Here is a 14,733-nt window from a genome sequence, read left to right as displayed (position 1 = left end):
TGGGGAGTCTGCTGAAGACACTCTCTTCCTCTTCTTCTGCCCCTCCCCCCTCCCCCACCCTCCCAAATAAATCAATACATCTTAAAAAAAGATAAACAATTTCAAAATAGAAATTAAAAAAATATTCCATGGCATAGATTCAACCTAATGCTCCAAATTATTATGACTGGACTAAGATCATCAGTCTATTGAACTTTACCTGGTTTTTATGTGTGAGTCCAGCACTGTGCTGTTGAAGATGATAAAGCAGATTCCAGCTTGTTGCTCAGCTAGTGCCAGTGCTGGAAATGAGAGCTGGCTGGTGAGCTGGTAGGGGCCTCATTAGGAGTCTACTTTCTTGAGGTACTGAGGATTCCTAGAAGGAAACCAGCCTTGGGAAAAAGGCAACTGGATCCAGCTTAACCCAGTAATAAAGCCTTATTACGGGTTGGATGAGAGGATTCTGAATATTTCCCTCTGCTTTTTTCCTGGCAGCTTTCCAGTACATTTGTGTGTCAGGGAAAATGTTTCCCCCTAAATAAGGACTGTTTTCCTAAAAATTCTCATAAGATGCTGGGGGCACAAGGAACAGGACCCAAGAGCCCCAGCATAATGAGTTGATGATCAATGGACATGACAACCTTCTAGGGGCAGCAGATGTGCTGAGCAGCCATGAAGTGGATGACGGTGCAGACAGCAGGAATGCTTCACGTAGGGAGCATGGACAACATGGACAAGGCTGTCTTGGACAAGTATTACTGTACTCAACAAAGGCTGAATACCACAAAAGGGAAATACTAATGATTCATGTTAACACATTCCCTGCATTCAGTGTCCACAGAAATACTTGGGGCAGGGGACACCGAATGCAGGGATGACTAATAAGCAGCAAAATATTAGTGACAGAGGGAAAAATTTCAGTTTTCCCTCCTGGAACTTATGATCTAGTGCAGAAGACAAGAGCATCACTCCTGGAAAACCAGGAAATGATAAAAATAGGAAGTGATCAAGTACTATTGCATTTTGAGATTATATTAGGCCTAATCACAGTGGCCTTTGTGAAGGAGGTGGAATCTGACATGGCCTTAAAGACAGAGTTGGAACTGAGTAGACAAAGAGTCTTCTAGAAGTGGTGACAGCTGTAGTCCAGAAACAAAGCCTTCTTATAAGTGCTTTGTGCTGTTGCCACATACCATGGAACACATCAGGAATTTTACGCAATGTGAAGCTAACCCTCATAAAAACTTGTAAGGAAGATTTTATTTTCATAAATAAAAGCTCAGATAGATTAAGTGACCATCCTAAATGTGCAACTGCAAGGGGAGAACTGAGTCAAGAGGAGATCACAGATCCACCTGTTGTTCCCTGAGAACAGTGAGAACAGGAATGTGGCACAACAGGTGGGAAACCTTGAGAGACAAGCCAAGCCAAGCCGAGGTTTGTGTGCTGTTCTGTAAGGAAAGGGGAGGTCACTGGTAATTTGGGGTGGGGGTGGGGGACAGAGAAGACTATAATAATATTCATCTTGGTTGGGCTAATTAGGAATTGAGATAGGAAGAGCCTGCATCTATAAATAAAGGTGCATTTAGTAACCTAGACCTTATGGAATTCAGAGGAATGGTGAATTGAACAACATTTGAAAGAAAAAAGCTACAGGCCTTGGTGACTTGTTCTTAATAATAATAATAATGCCTAAAGAGATTTGGAAAACTCGCAGCAAAAGCTGTCTTCTATTTGGAGGCAAAGCTGAGCCAAACCATAAATCCAGGCCCAAAGCAGAGGCCAGGGATCCTCACGCTCACGAAACAGGAGTTGAAATTCAAGCTCAGGAATTGGTTGTAAGAATGGGCCTAGAACTGGGCAGGTTCAGAAAGGCCAGTGATAAGGACCTCTCTGGAGTCCCAGAGTTCTTATCAGGTCCAATCAAGGGTGGTAAAACAAGAGATTTCTATAGACTGAAGCCAGGGCCCCACAGAGTAGAAGAAACACAGAACTGAGATGAAATCAAGAATTTCATTGGTCTTTGGTCCCAATAAGGAGACCAAGGAAAGCAATCAACAACCAGCCTCTTAGAATTATAGTTTTTTTAAAAAGATTTTATTTATTTATTCATGAGAGACACACACACACACACAGAGAGAGAGAGGGGTAGAGATACAGGCAGAGGGAGAAGTAGGCTCCATGCAAGGAGCCCGACATGGGACTCGATCCTGGGTCTCCAGGACCACACCCTGGGCTGAAGGCGGTGCTAAACCATTGAGCCACCGGGCTGCCCAAGAATTATAGCTTTAACTGAACTGTATCTTAGTGTAGTCTCCATCTTTGAAAGAGGTTAGGTTCTACTTTACATACAGGTTATTCCTCAGCTGAAATAGTTAATAAATTATAGCGCCCTAATTCTCATTCTGGATTGCGTGTGTGTGTGTGTGTGTGTGTGTGTGTGTGTGTAAAATTGTCCAATGTGAAAATGTATCATTAATTTATTTTCTAATGGCTAGGTTAAAATATAACTATGTGATATATATCAAATGAATTTCATAGCTGCAGTCCAAATGTAGCAAATGAATCATTTAAAACTATCCACATATTGGTGATGCCAAAATTTTCATTTTCTTTCATTTTATAAATGCATCATATCTCAGCTCAAAATCAATCTATTAACCTTGAAAACGTTTTGAGCTGGAATGAAGGTTAGCAGTGAACTTTGTGACCTTCCACATGATATTAGTCATATTTACCAATTATTACTGGCTTTGAGTAATGAGGAGCCAGTTGAGACAGGAGCAGTAACATGGTGGTTACCAATAAACTAGACTTCAGAGACCACAGGGAAAATGAAGAGCATGCAAAATCAGGCTTTTTAAACCTCAAGCTTGTCTGCCCTAAAGCTCCTGCCTTAGGAAAAAAAAGTGAACATCTTGGCAGGTATTCTGATAAATTACACATAAAATACTCTAGTAAAATCTTTGTTATGAGATAAGAAATTCTGTTCAATGAATTTGAAAGGCAACTGAATACTAAAAAAAAATGATGTGTCTGCCTTCTAAACCTCCAGTGGCATGAGTCTGATGGATTTCCCAGGTGCTAGGACTGTTGACAGCCATGAGCCTGGAGGAACATTACAGGTAGAAGCTGAGCAGCATTACTTTAAAAATTAAAAGTCTAAAAAAAAAAAAAAAAAAAAAAATTAAAAGTCCAAGTAAAAGCCTCAACTAAAAATGCCTTAGGAATACATAAATATATTATCCTCTGGATGAATTTTATATTACATTATATTGATTTTAACTCAATATGAAATATAATATGGATACTTTTGGATTCATAACATGAAAGAACAGTTAATGATTTGCCCATATGGGACACATGAAAATACCTCTCTTAAATTCTTTTGCCATGTTTTACAGATATTCTATTTTCATACTACTAACAGTTTGGAAATTTGTTACTATAAATGGAATATTTTTCATCTTTATTACTTGGTAGACATCAAATGAAATAGTGTCATCTTTACTGTAAAAATGCCCAACTTCATGGAATTTGAAAGTATTCTAGTTGTGTTATATTCTTAATTTAAAAATATTTTACATATAAACAATTTCAGTTAATCTGTAGTCTTTTATATAATATATAATTTAAATATATTACATATAATATATATAATTTTATAATATTACTCATAGAAAAAAAGAAATACTAGATTTACCTCTAATGTCAAATATCAAGTATCTTCTACTTCCAAATTGAATTGAGTTTTTAAAAAAGTGGTTGGGGTGACTGGGTGATGGGCACTGAGGGAGGCACTTGATGGGATGAGCACTGGGTGTTATGCTATATGTTGGCAAATTGAACTCCAATAAAAAGAAAATTAAAAAAAAGTTTTAAAAAAAGTTAGACTCCTAGAATCTTTGCTTATGTTAACATAAAGGAGAACAGCATTAAATTACATTAATTATTATTAATTATTTCCTTCTCTTGTCTTTTGATTTTGCTCACTGTTGCATTGTATTAGCTGAAAATGTTCTGAGCAGCCTTAGCAAAATGAATGGGTGGGCCCACCTGATATACTTTCAGTGTATCCACAGAGCATTTACTACATCCTAGTGGTTCATTGTCACTGCTCAATTGCTTTTGCATTAAAAATCTCAAGTGCAGTGGAACTCCTCAGAAGATGGAAGGAGCCTCCACTTCCAGAAAAGATCCAGATAAAGATCTTTGGGGGCAATTACAGGAATGAGCAATGGATTCAACCTACTGAAGCCCCAAAATACTTGGTTCCTATGAAAAGGATCCAGAGGCCAGGGTAACTGAAATAATTTGCAATTAGCTTTGAGTCTTATTGTACAAGACAATCAATTAATCCTGGGGTACACTAGTAGGAGACTGGGGCTGATATGGGTTTTATCTCCACAATTCTCAGACAATAGCAGAGGATTAAATCATAAACTTGTCTTGAGGTTAGTATTTTACCAGGAACATGTTTAGAAAGAAACATTAGAATCTACTTTTAGTCTTCCTTTGTGGCAAGTAACAATGTACATGTTTTGTTTAACCTCTTCAGATGTTTTGAAATGTTTTGGTTTAACTAGCATGTACTTTATTAATGGCAGTTCATCTCATAGATCTTTTAATGACTTGGCATAAGAACAAAATTAAACTTCCTGAATTTGATTTCTTTAAAACATATCCACCAAATGCAATTGCCCTTTCTGTCAAATAAGCCCTTACTGGTTTGTAAGTCTGAAGTGATTTTTTTTTCTTCTCTCATTATGGCTGTTCCAAGACTCTTGACATTCTCTAAATCATCTTTCGCTGAGTACAAGAGGTCCATGAGGAAGTCAAGATCGATGATAGACTTCATCTCTCTTGAATTTTAATGCAAATGTCTGCTCCCCTAATCAAACAAAGGTTAAAAAAGGAAATCAAATTAGCTTATTACAAAAGCCAGGATAACTGAACTGACAAGAAAAATGCTTTCTGTATGAAAAGCCTTTAATCAATATCTTAAATAAGAATGTCACTGGAAAAAAGGGTTCATATGTGGTCAGTTATAATCTGCAAATCAATATGCTCTTTTTAATAAATATTTGACCACAGTAGCTCAATAGGCTTTGCCCATAAGAATGTCTTTCTTTAAACAAAAATGGAATAAAATTACAGCATAAATGTGGTGTTCAGGGTATAACTGAAACTGTGAGGGAATTCAAGGTTAAGGCTATTTCACCTTTTAATCATTGGGTATTAAATACTGGAGAGATTTTCGTTAGTACCATGTCTCATACACCAGTCCCCTATGCAATCTATCTGTTCAAAAGTAAAATGATGTCAGAAAAGAGATTACTCATTAAAGATAGATCTAGGTACATTTTTTTTTTCTATTCTAAGTTTAGTTTGACTATCTGGAACTATTTGATCAAATATTCTATATGCAATAAAAATCTTAATTTTGGTAGGTTTTTAACTCAAGCCTATAAAAATGCAGCCATGTGGTGTGTGGCTTTTTCTAAATAAGTATACTTCCATTGTATTCCATCAAAATCATGACCAATTAATATCTGATAAGCACTTTCTGCATGCATAGTAACATGTCGACAACTTGTTTGCCTTGTTACCAACATGACTTGGAATCTTCCACTTATTGAATGTGTGATCTTAGGCATATCACATAATTTTCCATACTAGGAAGTATGTTAACACAGTGTCTGGTTCATTATAAATGATAAATTACAACTCTTACTGTGAATTATTATTACTTGAACTGTGATTGTGGATATATAACGAAACACAATTTAACACATAGTTCTGATTTGAACAGTTCAATAACATCCAGTAGAATTAAATGAATATAACTTGTAACAACCCATCAGAGCATTGGAGATATTTAACCATAGTCTATAATTTTATCTTATGTCTTTGATTTGCTTTCTTTCTCTTTTGATATCAAATGAGAGAGTGGAAACTATGTTTTGGGTTTTTTTTTTTTTTATTCTCCTTATCAAAAAGTGATTTAGAAAGAACTCATAGTGGCTTATTAAAGAAGTCCAGGGATCCCCGGGTGGCTCAGCGGTTTAGCGCCTGCCTTTCGGCCCAGGGTGTGATCCTGGAGTCCTGAGATCGAGTCTCACATCAGGCTCCCTGCATGGAGCCTGCTTCTTCTGCCTGTGTCTCTGCCTCTCTTTTCTCTCTCTGTCTGTCTCTCATGAATGAATAAATAAAATCTTTTTTAAAAAATAAAGAAGTCCAAATTATCAAAATATTCAAAGGAAAGAGAACTGTTCCTAAGTTTCTGCATATAAAGTTTCTAGACACTGAATACATTGTTTTTGTTCTTTTATTTCCCTTCTTTGAGATATAATTTTTTTATTCTTTCATAGAAATTTCTTTCATAAGTAAGTTTTACAAAGCAGATTCCCTAAAAATCCTTGGATTACCTAGCCTTGCTATGCATGGTCCATGAAGATACAAGAGTTTCTCCTCCTCTTGAAAAAAATATATATTGGGGATCCCTGGGTGGCGCAGCGGTTTAGCGCCTGCCTTTGGCCCAGGGTGCGATCCTGGAGACCCGGGATGGAATCCCACATCGGGCTCCCGGTGCATGGAGCCTGCTTCTCCCTCTGCCTGTGTCTCTGCCTCTCTCTCTCTCTCTGTGACTATCATACATAAATAAATAAATAAAAAAAATTAAAAAAGAAAAAAGAAAAAAATATATACCATTCTCACCTTTCTGAGCTAATTTTGAAGTGGTTACTGCGTAAAGTAAGAGATCTTTCTCTAAGTATCAATGAGCCTGACAGAAAAGCCTAGAGTAAATTTACACATCAAAAGCCTGCTACTTGGCAACTTTAGGAGGCCTTTTGCTGCCCCTGTGACTGCTCATTCATTTAATTATTCTTAGGTGACCATGTCAAGATTTCTAGACAATATCCTTGGGAGCTAAGTGCTTTGAATGTTTGAACTATATTAGTAAATGGAAAACCAGTGTCCTTGAGTATTAAAAACAGTGCTCTGATGAATTATAAAGTGTGTTAATTAAAATGAATGTTTTTAATGGGACTCTTTCCTGATCTATTAGGATACTTAATTTAGGGTCTTGCATACATTGACATTATGACTTTTTAAATGAAGAAAGGTGATGATGGTAACCAACATATGGACAATAATTTCTAGTTTACAAAGTGCTCTGTTTAATCATTTCCACATCTGTTATTTATGTCTCCCAGCTATCCTGTGAGATAGGCATTATTATTCACATTTAACAGAAGGGAAAATAGATCTTTCTGAGTTCAAGTATATATCCCAAGTTATAGAGATAGAAAATCATCAGAACAAGATTTTAATCTAGGCCCCTTAGCTCCAAATGTTTCCTTCTTTCCATTACATAACATTGATGAACATTTCCCAACACTTCTTCCTTTGCATTTGAGAAGGCTGAACATTAACAGAGTCCAGGTTAGAAATGATTAATGCAATTGTGTGTTTATGATTTTTCAAGTAATGCTATTTTAAACTCTCACATATACAGTCTTGCAGTCGAATCCGTGGTTCAAAGTATTGGCGCTTAAGGCCCATAAAGTTGCAGACGTTCTATTTAGACTTTGAAACTGCAGAGATCAGGAAATCCTAAATAGAAACCCCAAATAGAAAAGTTCAAGTTGCTCAGGAGTAAACTTCTTATAATAAAGTATTTTATGAGTAATCATGATGTTTAGGACTTCAGCATTTCAAATTGTCTTGTAAATTTAAGATGCTCCCAAGTAATGAAGGGTAACATCTTGAAGCTGGCAGATTAGATATCAAGTAATTAGATTTGTTCCAGAGCTTATCTACTACTGAGCAAAAATTGCAAGCTTAGTCTCATCTGAGATGAGTCCTGTTTACTTCCTGTCTGCGAATTTGGATAAGACAAGGTCATTTCACTCAGTCTACCTTCTTTAAAACACATCTACCTTCTAGAAGGGCACTGATTTCTTTAGCATAGGGCACAGCAAATGAGAACTATTTGGGGTTCTCATTATGAGATGCCAAAGGAGAAAGCGTTACTTATTCATAGATATGGATAGAAATGAAGCTGTGTTGATGTCAAGGATAGAAGTATATAGTGCTTCAAGTATCTTGGTGAGAGAACAAAGAGAAAACAAATGATCTGGCCGCTATCTGGCCTAGGGACTTCCAAATTATGTGACTTGTGGAATGTGTGGAAGGCCTCTATCAATCAATAAATGTTAAATAACTGCTGATTCCCTTGTATGTGCATAATATCATGTTCAAGATTAGGGGAGATGTACATGATAAGATGTAAACTCCTACTTTCCAAAAATGCGTTATCTAATTGAAGAGATTTCAAAATATTAGAGAGCAGTCAGTCAATGATATGTCCCAAATTAATGGTGTTTGAATCCTTCTTTAGGAGCTCAAGGGTCAGAAAGAGCAGCCCCACTGGGGGAGACTCAGGCATCCAAAATGGAAGGAAAATTATATGAGTTTGTTTTGGGGGACTGGAGAAATAAAAATCTGGGATATTAGGAAGAGATCCACTGGTGGAGGGCCTGAAATGATAACCCCCCAAATCTGTTTATGACATATGCAAAAAAAATGCAATTTTTAAGAGGCAGCCATTTTTGAGGGGTAGATGCCCAGCTAGAGGTGACGTATCAGAAGGGCTAAGTTGGTGGTATCTAGCATGAAAAGGTGTGTGAGGGAAGCTAGTGACTGGAGGCAAGGAAACCTTCCAGAAGGTGTGACAACTGTTCAAGACCATCTTTGCATCGTTCACCTTAATGAAGCTAGGGTTTCATTAGCTAAATTTATGCTATTGGCAAGTGACCAAACCATACTGTAAAACATCAGACATTGTTAAGGAATTATAAACAGCATGTGAATCAGTCTGTGGCATTGTCTTATGCCGGCTCTTGAAATCTCAATAATGATTTAATACGTAAACATGCTCAGTGCACCTGCCTCAGTGAAATGCAGTGATTTCCCCTGCTGAGTGGTGTGTGACTCCTTTCCTCTGTTCCAACTGGGCTGTGCTTTCTTCCTTTTTTTCTGTCCTTATTTCTGATCTCACACATCTTTCCAGTAGCATATGTTTATCTTGTGCATTAGATATGCCTCCAAGTGATTTTCTCTTTTGCTTTATTTTGCTGGCATGGTGTCTGCAAATGTGATTAGGCAAAGGATGAACAGCCTCACAGAAATGTCCTTCTTTCCAACTGAGCTAGGGTAGGGGGATCTCACGGGCTTCCTTTACGAATAAAACACAGGGCCAGTTTTGCTACTAAAGCATAATTCAGGACTGAATTTATAATGGAGAAATAATTTGTATCTGGTGAATAAAAATCGTGACTGGACTGGACTGCACATATTTTTTTCTCCTTTCTCATTCTTTGTGTCAAAAGGCAGATTGCAGGAGGAAAAAATCTTTTAAGAGCAAACACAAAAACTCCAGGTTTGCTCACTGGGTGGGCTGACATGGGATGCCAGGTTTGGGTAACTAGTACAGAAGGTTTCCATTTTATTCGGGTTCTGCTCTTTAGAATTGGTTTGGAAACTATTTTAACCAAGTCAATAGAGATGAGCATGGTTAGGAAAGTGATTCATGAGTAAACAAAAATATCCAAGCCTCAGCAGTCTATGAATATATGATGTGGTGAGATTTCCTTTATTACTGAAGAGAAGTTGACTGAGCCTCCACTTCTGCATGAAGAACTTTCAGTTCTCCCAATACCACGACCATCATCACCTCATGCTGTCTGGCATGTGCTTTCAAATAAATCCTCTTGTACTCGGGCAGTACCTTCTCTCAGAGCCACTGTACCACTGCCTGGGTTGTTCCTGGCTGTTGCTCTGGGCACAGTGTGATTCATTAAAACGTGCACCTGTGCTAGCTCTGCCACAGCTCCAGAAGAGATCTTCTCCTATGCATTACTGGTAGGACAGTTGAAGCCAGGCTGTTATGAGGCACGGAGAGAGAAGAAACATTTTGCCAGTGTCTCAGTCTAAGTACCGAGTCCTTGATTTATGTCCCAGAATTCACTTCTTTTCCCTTCAGTAATTAACAAAAGAAATATCCACTTTCCTCAGAGGTCCCACTCCTATGCACAGGACATAAAGGTTTGATATGAGTATATTTTGGGTTATTTATTCATTAATAATATCATTTATGAGAGTTGATATTCGGGTCCAAGTTGGACTGTGTCAAACCTCAGGCTGGTACTTTCCATGGATTCTGTTCTGATAAGAAAAATGTTTTGTTGGGAAGCACAGTTCCTTTCTATCTTCTGCTAGTTCTCCAATCTAGATTTTTCACAATCTCCAGAGTACAAGCAGCAATGTGCACAATGCCCTGTGAAGTTACACAAAGCTAAGAAACATTCCCAGTACCTTTCCCACAAACTCCTCAAAAAAGCAAGAAATTCTTTAATGGATGACTACCTATGATTTAATACTTCAAACAAGTCGTCTCTCAATGTTGAACACCGCATTCAGGTCAATGGTCATCGCAGTACCAGGAACAGTAATGTACCAGGAACCTTCCTTCAGATCCACACAGTTAAAGGGCCACTTAAAGGTTTTCCCAAAACAAAGACCAATCTTTAAAAAGGTGAATAGGGGGCAGCCCGGGTGGCTCAGCAGTTTAGCACCTGCCTTCAGCCCAGGGCTTGATCCTGGAGACCCGGAATCGAGTCCCACGTTGGGCTCCCTGCATGGAGCCTGCTTCTCCCTCTGCCTGTGTCTCTGCCTCTCTCTCTCTCTCTCTCTCTCTCTGTGTGTCTCTCATGAATAAATAAAATCTTTAAAACAAAACAAAACAAAAAGGTGAATAGGGCATCTGGGTGACTTGGTGGGTTAAGTGTCAGTCTCTTGATTTTAGCTCAGGTCGTGATTTCAGGGTCATGAGATCAAGCCCTGTGTCAGTCTCTGAACTCAGCGGGAAGTCTGCTTACGGTTTTCTTTCTCTCTCTCTCTCTCTCTCCCCTCTTCCTCTCCCCTGATAAATAAATAAATAAATCTTTAAAATCTTAAAAAAAAAAAAAAAAAAGGTGAACGCACATCTCCAAACTCTTCAGTATGAGTAGAAACTCTGTGTATCTTAGAATGGTTCCTTCTAGATTCTGACCGTCAAGTTCCCAAACCAAATAATGCAAACTTTAATTGGCAAATCACTATGCAATGAAATTAATAGGAGAAAAAGAAATCCCATGCATATTGTTAAACTTTTTTTCTGCTTGGTTTACTTGAGGAGTCAGAATTAAAATGAAAGTCAAGTGGTTAGTATATAGAGATGATTGAGAGGAAAACCTAAACATGTACTGAGCATCTACTATGTTCAATGCTAAGTAATTTACATATGATGTTTTATTATGCTCCTCAAACATTACGTGATTTAGCCATTATTATAGCCAATTCCTGGGTGAGAATAAAATACAGAGTCAGGGAAATTAAATATATTGTGCAAGGTCTCATAGTTGGCTTGTAAATACGGTGTTAGATTCAGCCAGGTTTGGAAGATTCTACTGTCCTTTTTTTTTTCATGACTGCTATAAGCTTAGTTGGTGTGTTCATTAAGCTGTGGAAACCCAGTGGGATGCGTTCTCCATCCTGGTCCTTTTCATACACGTTGTTGAACAAAACAAGTGTGACCCTATCCCTTGGCCAGTTAAGACTGAAGTAATTCATTCCTTTGAGTCCTTACTATGTACCAGACCCTTGGGGGAATTGCAGGCACAGAAGACAATGCTGATGGGGAAGTCTTTGCACATTTCCAACTCTCCTCAAATCACACTTCATCTCTGCTGCCCATTGCCTCTCCTCCCCAACTGCCCCAAGGAAAGACATGGGGTCACAGCCTTGGGTCATTTGGGGCATTAAGGGAACTTGAAGAATTGGAGGAGTCCCTCCCATGATTCTTTGCTGTTTCCCACATTCTTGTCATTTTTCTCTAACCCTGTGTAATTGACTGTGGGATTTTTAATTGTTAGGAGGGTGAATTTTTCATCAGGAGAAAATAGTCTTGGATAAAAGTAGGTGAAGGAAGAGATTTATGAGGCTTTCAGGAAACTTACAGGAAAACCCCCTAAAAAGTCATCGTTTGTTATTCTTAGTATTGACTTGTTAAAAGTGAATCTCATTACCTTTGTTTTATCTGGCATATTTATGGAATATGATTATTTATTAATGAATTTTTCGAAAGCAAATGTAACAGACACATCAAGGCATTCTCATGATCACTTCACTCTCTGGCTGTGTATATTTAATATGAGTCTCTGGAGACTGTTCAGAAATGGAGAGTTCCGGGAAAACAACAAAAAGCCTTCAATTCCTTAAAATGCACGCATTCTATGAATCATTTATTTAAAGAATTAAGGAGCAAATGTATTTCTGAGTGTGTCTGTGATCACAAATAATCCCCCTCAGCACCCTTCCCAGAATTGTTCAGAACAATTTTCTTTTCCTTCAGGGAGACAGCCATGGCCCTGGGGCCCTGGTACACACAGGTGCGCTGGCCTGACAGGGCTTTGCTACAGAAACTGCTCTCCAGAAGCCTATTCTGGTTAAGTGAGGATGTGGAGGAGCTGATGCTATTGTCTCCTCCCTTGGACCTTTGTACTCACTCTCCATTGCTTCCATTCTTGCAGGTGTTGGTGGGCATCACAGAAGTCCATTAGTGACACCTGAAGTGTTGGGGGCCATCCTCAGTGAGGCAGTCATATAACCAGAGACCATCACATCAGGAAGGGCTCTGCGAGCCATGTCATAACCAGCTTCCTTATTCGACGCATGGGAGACTGAGGCCAAGGAAGGGTCACTGGCTTGTCCATGGTCACCCGGTAGTTACCAGAAGAGTTGAGGCTCCAACCTGGGGCCTTCCCCCCGCTGAGGTGTGAGATTTCATCCAATCTAAATTTCCATCCCATTATGTCTACCCCTAACAGCAGCAACCACGTCCCAGGACTGAAAATCTGAGAGTGCGCCAGACACCAAGAGAGGTGGGTCAGAAACACTGTTATCAGAGCTCCCAGGAAGTGAAGAGCACATGTTTGAATAAAATGCAGCCCTACGTTAAATAAAAATTCAAAAAGGCTGGTCACGCATGGGACCCAAAGTCCTCATGGCAGGATTGTCAGGGTCTGTGCCTTGCTGACGAGCCACACATCCTCTTACTGAGCCTCCGGCACTGCAGGCATCTGGGTTAAAGAGGAAATCATTAAAGCCTCTAAATCGCATCTCCACCAGAATTCATTTACTCTTTTATTCACCTACTCACCAATGTTTGCAGAACCCTGACTCTATGCTAGAGTCTATTCTAGTTTTAGGGATAGTAGAGTGAATTATAGACAAGGTTCCTGCACTGGCATTTACAATCTAGGAGAGGAAAACATTGAATAGTAACACATAGGGGAAACCTGGGACAGGGACCCGTGCTATGCAGAGAATTAGGGCAGCGGGATCTGACCATGGATTCAGGTGGGAAACCCTAGAAGGCTCCTCTGAGGGTTGGGGTGTAAGCTGAGGTCGGAATGCAGAAGAAGGGTTAAGCATGCAGTCGTCAGGGAGAGGAGAGGTCCAGGCTGAAGACAGAACTGGAGTGTCAGCTCTAAGGCTTGTTCAGAAATCTGAAAGAAGGCCCATGGAGCTGAAGAGGGGGAACATGCCAGGTGCCACGTGGTGCTTTGCAGCCCAGTGAGGAGATCAGATTTTATTGTAAGATGGATGTAAACCACTGGAGGATTCTATACAGGGGAGTAATGTTATCTGCTTCAAATAACGACTACTGAATGTGTAAGTTTCCATTTCAAAACAGGGAAATTAAATCCTAGAGGCCTAGAAGAGGCAAGCACTTCTCAAGATGCTTCACTTTTGCTGAAGGAATGACTTTACTCAGTGTAAAAATATATTAGTGTCCTGGGGCTGCTATAACGAATTACCACAGTTTGGTGGTTATCAACAACAGAAAAGTATTCTCTCACAGTTCTGGAGCCTAGAAGCTCAACATCTGCTTCACAAAGCTTAAATCAAGGTGGCAGCATGGCTGGGTTCTCTCCAGAGGCTCAAGGGAAGCCTTGCCTCTCCCAGTTTGTGTGGGTGTAAGTATGCCTTGCTCTGTGGCCTCAGAAGCATATCCTGAGATGAAGGTTTGATGTGGATTCAATGTGGGTAGTTTTACGTGGGAGGTGATTCCAGAAAGCACTGTAGGGGAATGGGGAAGTGAGACAGGGAATGGAATGAAGCCAACAAACATGTATTTTGAGCAGATTACCATGATGGGCAACCAAAGCTCCACTCTACTGTGGAGTGATGACTGTGATCAGTGATACTGATGACTATGTAGAATGGATCTTGGGGTTATCTCATCCAAGATGGGAGGGGTTTCGGTATTTATTCTAATTCCCATCAGCCATTGCTGAGGGATGCTCTGGGAAGCATTAACTCCCTGGCATGTCTGCGCTGCCTGCAAGCTGGTGGCCAGAGAAAGGCTTTAGCAAATAGTGAAAGGAGGTTGCATTTAGGGGCTGTCAGGTTAGCATGTGCAGGGGTGGACTTAGGTCAATGGATAACCACTATTTTATTTTTCTCCAAAAGTACTGACATCTGCTGTGGTAGATGGTGTTTTTATTATTTCTTGAGTATGTTTCCTCTTATACTGAAAACCAGTTGGGTGTAGTGCTAAAAAGATTTCCTAAAGAGACCAGGATGAGAAAGTTCATAAATATACTACTAAATAGAGGATTTACTTCAAATTTGCATTTATCTGTG

At 39.3% G+C, this 14,733-nt stretch overlaps 1 protein-coding gene and 1 long non-coding RNA gene across 5 annotated transcripts in view; one reads left to right on the top strand and one right to left on the bottom strand.

Annotated features, from left to right (window-relative positions):
- The window catches only part of LOC112679017 (uncharacterized), a 119,911-nt gene that overhangs the window by 16,232 nt on the left and 88,946 nt on the right, over positions 1 to 14,733 (top strand). The window contains exon 3 of one of the 4 annotated variants that reach the window (XR_007403645.1): positions 12,615 to 13,182. The exons of 2 other annotated variants lie outside the window; for them this stretch is intronic. This is a non-coding gene — a long non-coding RNA (uncharacterized LOC112679017). Of the gene's footprint in view, positions 1 to 474; positions 3,173 to 12,614; positions 13,183 to 14,733 lie in introns of those variants that run through there. One more of the 4 variants, XR_007403646.1, reaches the window with a different exon arrangement.
- The window catches only part of ITGB1 (integrin subunit beta 1), a 140,539-nt gene that overhangs the window by 101,134 nt on the left and 24,672 nt on the right, over positions 1 to 14,733 (bottom strand). The gene's annotated exons all lie outside the window — the stretch shown is intronic.

Source organism: Canis lupus, chromosome 2 (genome assembly GCF_003254725.2).
Source record: "Canis lupus dingo isolate Sandy chromosome 2, ASM325472v2, whole genome shotgun sequence".
Taxonomy (NCBI): domain Eukaryota; kingdom Metazoa; phylum Chordata; class Mammalia; order Carnivora; family Canidae; genus Canis; species Canis lupus.
Note: the sequence above shows the minus strand (reverse complement) of the source record. Positions and strands in the feature narration are given on the sequence as shown.